The sequence below is a fragment of the Dipteris shenzhenensis genome, chromosome 26 (genome assembly GCF_047967505.1).
Source record: "Dipteris shenzhenensis isolate YYH24624 ecotype China chromosome 26, Dip_SZ_1.0, whole genome shotgun sequence".
In the NCBI taxonomy this organism is placed as follows: domain Eukaryota; kingdom Viridiplantae; phylum Streptophyta; class Polypodiopsida; order Gleicheniales; family Dipteridaceae; genus Dipteris; species Dipteris shenzhenensis.
Genome location: NC_141621.1, coordinates 27315558 through 27326481, shown reverse-complemented (window position 1 = coordinate 27326481; position 10924 = coordinate 27315558).

Sequence of the window (10924 nt, the reverse complement as noted above, 5' to 3'; positions counted from 1 at the left end):
GTGCTTGAGTTAGGTGTGACTGATGGTATGTCAGTCATAGTAGGTGTAATTAAGTGAATCTAGGAGTGTGATGTGTGATTGAGAGATTCATGAAGAAATTTGTGGATCTAGATGCTCTCTTGAGCTCATAGGTACATTGTATTTCTTGCCTATTTAATGGCACTCTCTCTATGAATAAAAATTCTTGTTTGCTTCGCCAACATGTGGTATCAGAGCCACCACGCCCTCCTTGAGCCATTTCTAGCCACATTAGCATCTTCTTCCCCATTTCTCTCCTTTCTTCCCTCTTTTGCCACACGATTTTTCTTTATTTTTCCTTAAGCTTGTTCTCCCTCTTTGTTGCACTATTTCACGAGCCCTTTCCACTAGAGATTCCCCTTATAGGGCACACTTTTGGTTCAGAGGAATTAAGGAAATATGACCTACACAGCTTGTGTCGTCACGATACTACTCGATGAATTTTTGCTCATACGACTTGTACAAGTAAAATTTTGACTGACCCTCCTAGCTATAGTTGGGTGACCTTATGAGTTAGCTGATGTTCAAATTTGAGCTCATTTGGATTAGTGGTTGAGAAGAAATCAATGAAAAACCAGTCGAGATTAAAGCAGCTTATACCAGTAACCTGTCACAACATTTCACCCATCCTTGGCTGAGGATACTCTGTCGTATATGTCCTTCATTTCTGCATAAAAAGCCCTTTCAATAGCTCTTCCAACTATGTGAATTCAGCCCTCCAAGTTGCTACTATTTTTGGGTCAAATTTTTGACAATTTTTTGTTCTGTCCTACTTGCTTAGTCACCAAAGAAATTGGGGCTTTTCACTTTGCTCAGTTCCTATCAAGGTTTTTAGTTGGTTCTAGCCATGTAAGAGAGGAGACACTGCCCAAATCAAGGGTAAGGCCCTCTCATTTATCCTCATGGGCACTCAAGTCAAAAGTAAGATCACACTAGAAGGATGCAAAATGCCTGACCCTGCAAGATCTATGGGACTGGTGATCACTATCACAACTAGAGTCTAATAGTGATCCTTTACATCCTGTGTGTGTGTGTGTGTGTGTGTGTGTGAGAGAGAGAGAGAGAGAGAGAGAGAGAAAATGCTTTGCCAATTGGCTTGGCTCTATGCTTAATTTACTTAGTGATTCCACTAGATAAGCAGCCATGTGATGTTGATCGAGGGTTAGTGCCTACGATGGAGGGGCTTTTTAAACTTGAAATTCTATTTCTTGAAATTAGAAACATTTTAAGATCCCATCTTGAGACCTAGCGGAGCAGGTCTGTAACCTGTTGCAAATGGGTCATGCTACTCGTCCTTATTGAGCTTATTGACATGTATAAGTAAACCTTATAAACATATAAATGTATAAATATAAATATAAATTATCTTCTTATATTCCTTATTTTAAGGATTGAGGTGTAGATCAAGCGCTAGTCCTTCATATAGCCTATTCTATTGGAGCGTTGTGAATCGTTGGATGAGAATGAATCGTTAGATGAAAATTAATGGTGAGCTGGAGTCTAATTCGTTAGGTTAGATCACGTAGGCGGTTACCTTTCTCTGCGCCTCGACCATTTCTAAAAGGTCGGTTTTGAGAAGGCCTTCGTCAAGGAGGTCCTGAAAAAATTTGAACCTCGAACATTCGCAGGTTCCTTCTTCTCGCTACAATGTAGTTGCTTGAGTTCGCCCTCAGCCTGGTGTGGTAAGAGAAGATTCTATATCATGCCATAGTTGCTCCCCGAATTCCTTTTGTAGAGATCGACGGGTTTTGAAGGGATTTCACTGTAGCTCGCTCCTCCGCAGACGGAGAAAGCCAACTCTTCATCTCATACACAAGGATGGCCATCGTGAGAATGATCTAACGAGTAGAAAATGAGAAGCAAGGCCAAATGTTGCATACTCCATCTAGACTAAACGAATCTGCAGACTCAACTTTTAAACGAATCTGCAGACTCAACTTTTGTCATCCTTCATCCTATTCCCTAAGTTTTCCTCGCCTGTTCAAGTAATGAATTCATTTTAATTTCTTGCTTCGCTGAAAGGTAGGTTCTTCATCCACAGCATGCATAATTGGATACTGTTGCGTGAGAATTGGCGGGAGCCTGGAGTCTGGACTCGCCTTGGAGCAGAAAATTTACGGAGGAGAGGAGGCAAATGGAAGCAAAGGGAGGGATATGTGTCGCATTTCAAATCTCTCTCTCACTCTCTCTCTCTCTCGGTCCTTTCCAATCTTTCATCGCCTTCTTTCTCCAATTGGCACGTGAAAGGATTGTCGTGCAATCTGTCTGCTATTGCGAATCAGTCCTCCTTGAGCAAGCCATTGAGCAGCAATAGTAGGAGATTATTAGAACCAAAGCGATCGCACGAGAACATTAGAACCAAATCGGAACACTAGCGCACTAGACATCGAAAGGGCGCCTCCTTAAAATTCAGATCCATTGTCTGAAAACCTTCAAGAGCTGTGAAGGAAGCATAAACGGAAAACTTCAATAGCTGTAAAGGAAGCATAGACGGCTTCCAATATATCTGAAGGATTACCAAAAGGCAAGCACAAAAAGCGAGCGAGCCAAAAAAAGCGAGCAATAAAAAACAATAAAAGATTTATAAATCCCCATTTAAGTAGCAAAAAATAATTACTCATCCAAAAGTCCATATGTTTCCTCAATGCTAGAAGGTTAAATATGCATATAGCTTTCTGAGCCACTAACACTAATTTTATATCATCCACGAGATAGTTTGTATGTTCAATTTCCAATTCATTGTTTGTATTAAAGACAAACCCTACAGTAACTGCAATCAAGTTCTCTCTTTCTACTAGAGTAATTGAGATCATCAATGCAACCTTCCACACAGGTGGGGTGTTTCCAAGGACTCCTTGCATGGATTAGTCTAGATTCCATGCATATGTAAATGCTTAGCTTTTTTAACTCTGTTCACTCTTGGAATGAAAACCATGTTTCTTTGTTACTAGAAAAATATCCTTCCCTAATGATTTATTCTTACCTCCCACTAATCTAACCAATGCAACAAATTAACCACAAATTCATATTTTGGTGCATTAAATTTTACTAGATGGTGCACAGAGACATGATAATCATCGAAAGTATGTCTTGCCATTTGATTTGATATGTAACATGACCCTATTTGGACTTGTAAATCAAAAGATACGAGGATGTGAAAATGTCCTCTTTTGGGCCAAAACAGGGAGCGCGTTAATTTTGGCCCAAAAGAGGACATTTTCACATCCCTGTATTTTTGCAAGATGTCAACATATGATTTTTTTGGCCCAAAAGATGAGTTTTTAACATCCCTACATCTTTTTATTGTCAAATATAAATGGCTTAATGTTACATTTCAAATCAAATGACAAGGCATGATTTAGATCAATATCATGCCTTTTTGCACCATCTAAAAAAATTGTGTGCATCAGAATATGAATTTTGTGAAATTCTGTCCAATTTTTTGCACCAAGTTTAAAGCAAGGTTTCCCATAATGGGGAGTGAGAAGACACTGTCTATTTTGGCCCAAAAAAAACCAAAATTTAAAATCCTCTACCTTTTAATTGCACTCTGGGGATCACTCTTCATAAACCCATAAAGCACGTGCAAGCAAGCATGTATTAAAAATTACCCCTATTCTTGCAATTTACATTTTGTCATGTAAATGGTTGAACCCATGTATGTGTTTACATTTTAAAATATCTACATATATAAATTACATTAAGTTGCTATTTTATAAATCCCCTCATGCACACAAACAACATCTAAGTCCCCCCACCAAAAAATACCCCTCAATGCACAAAAGTGGTATGTTACATGCTTATGAGTGACCCCCCAAGATAATTGCCAAACCCAAATGGGGTCATGTTACAATAGTCGTTAACTTTAGACTACTCAATTTCAAGAAATGTGACACATAACCACTCTTTTGAATACTTTATACTTAAAGCAATTATTTTATAAAAAACTTAGATTCTTTCTTTGCTTGCTTGATTTTCCAATCACTTCAACTAATTGTCGCTCGCTTTTTTGGGCTTGCTCGCTTTTTCTCGCTCGCTCTATTGATTGCCTCGTATATCTCTTGTATATCCTTTGACCCTTTGCCTTTTTGCCAATTAACCTTTCTGATGATTACAACTTCAAAGCAAGCATTCTATTTATCTCAGTCATACAATTTTTGAGATTTGGGGGATCGGATCTTGCCTTTTTGCCGATTAAAACTTCAAACGTAGGCGTTAAATTCATCCGAATGTTGAGGCACAAGACAAAACAAAGGGATTATTGAACTACTTTCAAGGAAATAGCCTATGGCTGAGGGATGACTTTTACAGTCGTTCACAAAACTATAAGAGGATGATGCACGTCCACAATGCATATTCCACTTTCACAATCGTTCATGAAAATATCCACAAAACTATAAGAGAATGATGGACCTCCACAATGCATATTCCACTTTCACAATCATTCACAAAACTATCAAAGGACGATGGAAATGGAAACGATTTGCTTTAAACAAGGATTACAAGTTTGCCATCGTGTGGGTTTTTAAAAGAGAGAGAGGAAAGAGAGGGAGAGTAAAAGGGAGAGAGGAAAATAGAGAGAGAGAGAGTAAAAGAGAGAGAGGGAGAGATGTTTGTTTATGTCTCACTTAGGCCAGGAGATGATCCGCTTCGACCGATCGTACTCTTCTTGCCTCGACTGATGTGTATAATAATAGTAAAGATCGAAGCCAGGTGATGTTCTTATATATCATATCTATTTATATACATAGGTGTCAGTAGAGCCGAGTTTTATCTGGATGATGGCCCGCTTTAACTGGCCGGCTGGTTCCTCACAATAAAACTCTTCCCAACCGGATGTGTGATTGTTGGCAAAGCTGATTTAGATCATCTTGGTTATGTGATGCTATTATATGTTTTCTGTTCTTACATCCACTAGTTGATAGATTGACACTTGATAGTGACTTTACGGAATTCGCTCGTAGTGATTGCTATAGGAGTAGATTATGTTGCAAGAAACATTCATGATGTTGCATGTTGCTTTTGAGTGAAATTTAGTTTACACCTGCATTGTGTATTTTGAATGTTTAGTATTTTGAATGTTCTCAAATGTGACAATTTGTCAGAGTTTGACATTTTTATTTGTACAATTTAATCGATCATTAATTCTGTTAGTTAGATAAATTCTTATATGGTATGGTTGGCATAAGCATGTTATAATTAAATGTTTCAATAACAAGTCACTCACTCAATCTCACATGGTGCTTAGATCTTCTCTTGCTCCCTCTCTCACGAGTCACCATGGCATCCGCATCGCAACGTGGAAGGCAAGCTGCATACGCATCTCAAGATCCAAGCATGAGGGGAAAGCAAGCCATGAAGCATATGATGGACGTGGTTGATGCTACCCTCCTACCGACATGAAGAGATGAGGCACGTGCAATTGCCAATGCAAGTATATTTCATGATTCGAATAGTTGGAAATGGAATCGCATCAACACAGTGGTGACCAACGATGACATTGCTAATGTATGGGATTACGGTGATGCCTCGCATGAATGGTGGCCCATCAAGAATTACCGCCACCCTGCTATGAGCGATAATGCATACTATATATCCTGCATGATCAAGTCTGACAAGCCTCATAGCGGAGCTGTGCCACTTTACTTTGCAAAGATATTATATGCAAAGTTTGTGTTGGACATGCCTGTAGATTTTGCTGACAAACCTAGGACACGGGGCAAAAGGCCAGCGCAACCACAAGCCACCGCTGTTCCCGTCGTTGCAACATCGCCTGCTAACATGAGAAGCCCGACTTCAGGTAAGTGAAGTACATGCCGTTTTGTTACATGTCCATTGTTGTAGTTGTTATATTATATAGAGTGTACTCATTAGCCATATTGTGCACTTGTGTAGTTTCCGTGACGAGTTATTTATGAACATGCATGAAGTCGCGAAAGATGAAGGTGTAGTAGAGGGCCCACATGGTGAGGGTTCACAAGCTATAACGCAAAGTGCTGCACGGGAAGATCTCACCTTTCCGAGCATCATAGTGCATGATGCAATGAGTATCAGTGGGTGACAAGCGAGAACGAGCACCTGCAAGCTGAAGTCAGTTGCCTAAATGCCATTCTCCAACAAGCCGGCCAAAGGCAAGACCTCAAAAATGCCTACGAGGAGCAATGCCGCATCGTCGCTTCATATGCTTAGCAAGTGCGAGATGCTACTCTCCAACACATTGAAGATGGCGGTTGTATTCGCAACTTGAGTCCAAATTTTATGGGCTTAGCAGCTAGAAAACCATCCACCCTTTCGTCGCATATCACTTTTGTGGATGATGGGCCTTTATGTCCAATATGCCAAGATCATTTTGATACGACGATTGGATATTATGACCTATCATGTCATCATCGGTTTCACTTGGTTTGCTTGGCAAATACGCTGAAAGTCAAGAGTGCCTGCCCAACTTGTAATGCTCCTCAAGCGAAGCAATTGTACGATGTTCTTGGCATTGGAGCAACATTTTCAGAAGATCCTCGGTTGAGAACACTATGATCTCATATTTTGTACTACCTTGTAAACACATATACCAATTTTGTTAATGGAGTTAATGCGATGGCTTTTTAATTATTTTGAAATATTTAAGTAAATGTTGCATGAGTGATGTGTTTTTTCAAATCCATTATCCTTAAGGGTGTATTTTAATTGTCTTGAAATACTTAAGTAAATGGCATGCGAATTTTTTGTTGGGTTTATTTAAATCAATTTTCTTTAGAGGTGTATTTTAATTGTTTTGAAATACTTAATTTGCAGATGTACGATTTTAATGCTTATTTATCTTTAGACCTCTGCAATTAATACTTAATTGTTTTTCTTCGTACCTCTGCAAATCCACACGCCATGATGATGATCATACTACTCTCCATCTTGTCCACCTTCATGTTGGTGGTGTTGCTGTGCGGGTTATTCATTGTTATGTTGAACAATTACACGCAATGCAATTGTTCATGTGGCCCGCAAAATTAGCAACAAGATATGGACCTCGCATGCAGCAGCAATCTTTTGATGCTCACAAGTTTTTGTAAAATGAGCTTCTTAGTATAATTTTTTGGCCACTTAATAATTTTGGAAACTAAGCACATGTATACTTTTCACCTAGTGACTGTGGCTTGAAATGTAAACTATGATTAAACTCAATACCATGTACAATAATATGATAACGATCCGTTATTATGTTTGTTGATGTAAAAATTTGCATGTTTGAAAATTATCATAGATTAATTGTCATTGAAATTGTAAATATTTCACAAACACTTTGATATCAAATTAAACTACATATCAAATATTTTACATATCAAATAAATTGCATTTTAAGTGGCATTTTTAATTGCATTTTAAAATCAATTGCATTTTAGAAGGATTGCATGTTAAAAAAATTGCAATTGCAACGTGTTCCAATTATAACCAACATCTCCTCTTCTGAGTCACTAGAATTCGGCTCAGGGTGAGTCAGTACAAGGGCATCATGCAAGGAACTTGGAAGATCAGTATGTACCCACTTTGGCATATCAATGTCGCTAGATACTCCTTTCACATCATCCAAAACTCTACCGTTCACATAGAGGTAAACTAGCTTTTCCGATCTTTCTGATGTCAAGCGGTTTCTTGTGAGACGGAATGCACAAACTTATAGTTACTCTAGTTGCATTCGCTAGAGGAGTTGCTACAAGGTTGCAACAACACTTTCATGGCCAAGGCTTGCAAATGAGGCATGGATGCCCCACACTCTTCCCACCATCTCCATGCTAGCATGTTTTTTGCTAGTTCTTTAATTCTTGGATATGAAAAGAATCCTTCTCTGTTTCAAAAAGTTGATAGTTCCCTAATAGTAGAGGCATACTCTATCCTATCCTCAAAGAAACATCCAAGAAGATCATGCCACGATTGCATTATCTGAACATCAATTTCTATGCGATATTCCCACCATTGCGGGTCTAATATATGGGCGGCATAGTGCAAAGAGTTGTGAGCTTGATTCCATCATTTTCGCATCTTCTTTTGCAACACAGTTCATCTTGTAATGCTATACCTACCTTCGCTGGGCCTCACATCTTCCTTCAAAACATCCCTCTCAGCAGTCCACCATGCCATACAAGCACTTCCCATGCTTGGCCCTTTCACATCCAACCTACAGATTGCAAACCAAATTGGCTTCATAACTTCCACTGCATTGGATACCCTCCTCTAAAATGCCGGGTTATTAACCAATGCCTTTAGGTCTCCAAATTCACTACGAGAGTTGTTTGAGCATGCCTCGACTATCCATTGTGCCACTTCAGCACTAAATAGAGCCTTGGGCTTGTTGCTTTAACAACCACTCCATCATTATATAGTTTGTGCCAAAGCGCGTTTCGCCTAGCTTTAGAAGCTCTAGTGGGTGACTCGCAGGTTGTTTAGTCCTGAATATGCCTAGTAGTTGCTCAGGGTTAAGAAAGTACAACATGACCTTTCGTACCTCATCCACAACAACTTTGAAGAAGCTTGTCTTAGGTGTTTTGTACCAATCCTCCAAGACTAAATCGAGATAGTGGCACGAGCATGGTGATGCCCAAATACGTCAATATCTGCGATTGATAATTTTCCCAGCCTTTCAACAATTCTTGGCATTATCAGTGATCAACCGAATAATATTGTCAAAGCCAATTTCTTCAATGCATCTACTTAACTACTTTACAATGAATTCTCCCGTCTTAGCCTCATCGCTTGTATCAATTGATTGTCGAAAAGCCTCCCCTTTGAACATCACAATCATGACGTTAATCAACGGCCGCTTGCTAACATTCTTCCATCCATTTGATATGATGGTGCAAGCAATCTTCTCAATGCCGTCATAAACCACTTGTTGCATCTCCTCTTTCATCCTACTGTAGTAAGCATCCAACATGCTGTTATTACGAACAACATCATAACTAGGCATTGTAAAACCCGACCCAGAGCTTTAGCGACAGAGGCCATGACTTTTTTCCAATGTGGGCTTTGCACCATGCTCAACAGATATCCCATGCAACATATAGCTTCAAACACATCTTGTTGCGCTTTCTCGATATGTTGTGGTTTAAAGGAGGCTTCGAGGGATTGTTGTAGCACATGTGCATGGGCATTCGAATGAGGCCCATTACTGCATTGTCCTCTTCCATCTACACATTTGAGCAACTTGCCGATTGTGCAAGGGATCCGACACCACTAGTATGAGTAGTTACACTTTGCGAACAACTTTCCATAGTCGCCGATTGCTCACTCGAGGTTTCAAGACCCATGGTTCTTTCTTCAATTATAAGTTGAGACTGGTGACGTGCAACTATTTCATCCACAATCGTGTGGCAGTGCCGATTGTCTGACCATCCAAGACGACAATCACCCTTTCCACTCCCGGGCCCTTACACTTTCCAATTTGTCTTTGAGGGCCACCTAAGACATGTTTGTGCATACGAGTTCCTGAACCTGTGTACTCTTCATGGCAGATGTTACATCTCCACTTTGTGGCAATTATGAGCGTAACATAGTCTCAAACTTTTGCAAGGTTTCAGCCTTGTTTCTCTGGAGCCATGCTTACAGACTCTGTATCCACGTTTCAATGGATCAATGATGTGAAATTGTAAATTGTCATGTATAAAAATATTTCTTTGATCTTAAACTTTTATTTCTTGAATATGCATTGCATGGAGAAATCATTTCCCTCATTCAAATTCCGCCAATGTTCAGTAAGTGTACTAGACCTTGAGATGGGGAGCAACCAATCGTCTTGCCCCCTCCTGACATAATTGGATGGTTATAGATGTGGTAATCTGCCTAGGGACCTAGGCGTGGGATGGCATATTGCCTTTTCCCACATCTCGCCCCTTCTCAAGTAAGCATCTATCTACACTATGATAATTCATAACATTATGTTTTGTATATGAAAGTCGATTTTTCACACACATTAGTGCAGTAGTAGCTAGCATTGCTTACATGCACATGGCGGCTTACGGGTTTCTCTCTCTCGCCTTCTACTTTTCAATCTTAATTCTTCGACACAATTATTTGAAGAATCTAAATGAATTAGTTCATGCTACAAGCAATCTACAACATCAAGAGTCAAATAAATACGCAAGGAACCAGTAATTGATCGATTGAGAACATCCATGATGAAAATCATTCTCAAATTTCATTACAATAGTTGCACGCAATAAATGTTCACTCATTTACATATTCAAATGGTACACAAGTGATTCAATTTGAGGCATTGTTAATGCCTTGCAAGATGCCAGCACAACTGATTCGACATTTGGTCCATCACATTTCCTTATCAATTTATTTTCATCGCCAATCAGATGTTTTCTTATCCTCATGGCTGATCCTATAAAGACTTGGTTGCAAAAGTTACACTTCCACTTTTGCCGCCCTAGCATTGTAACAAAATCTTGCGGTTTTGAAACACTTTGGCCTTCTCCTTGAGATTTGTTTGGCGGTTGACATTGGCCTACCCTAACTTCTCTATCTGCCATGGTTGTTGTACATATAAAAGAGAAAGACCATCTCAATTATTAATATGTTTTTTGCAACTCAAGACAATGTCACTAACATGTCATTGATAACGAATGTATGTTTGCTAGACCTCAGGAGAGAGCAACCATCCAATCGTCTTGCCCCCTCCTAACATAAATGGATGGTTATAGACGTGGTAATCTGCCTGTAGAAATAGGCGTGGGATGGCAAGTTGCCTTTTCCCATGTCCCGCTCTTTCTCAAGTAAGCATCTATCTGCACTATGATCATTCGCATCATCATGCTCTGTATGGGAATGTCGGTATTTCACACACACTAGTGTAGTAGCCAGCAATATCTACATTTGCACTTAACAAAAAATTTTGTTTGAAACTACCAAGTCA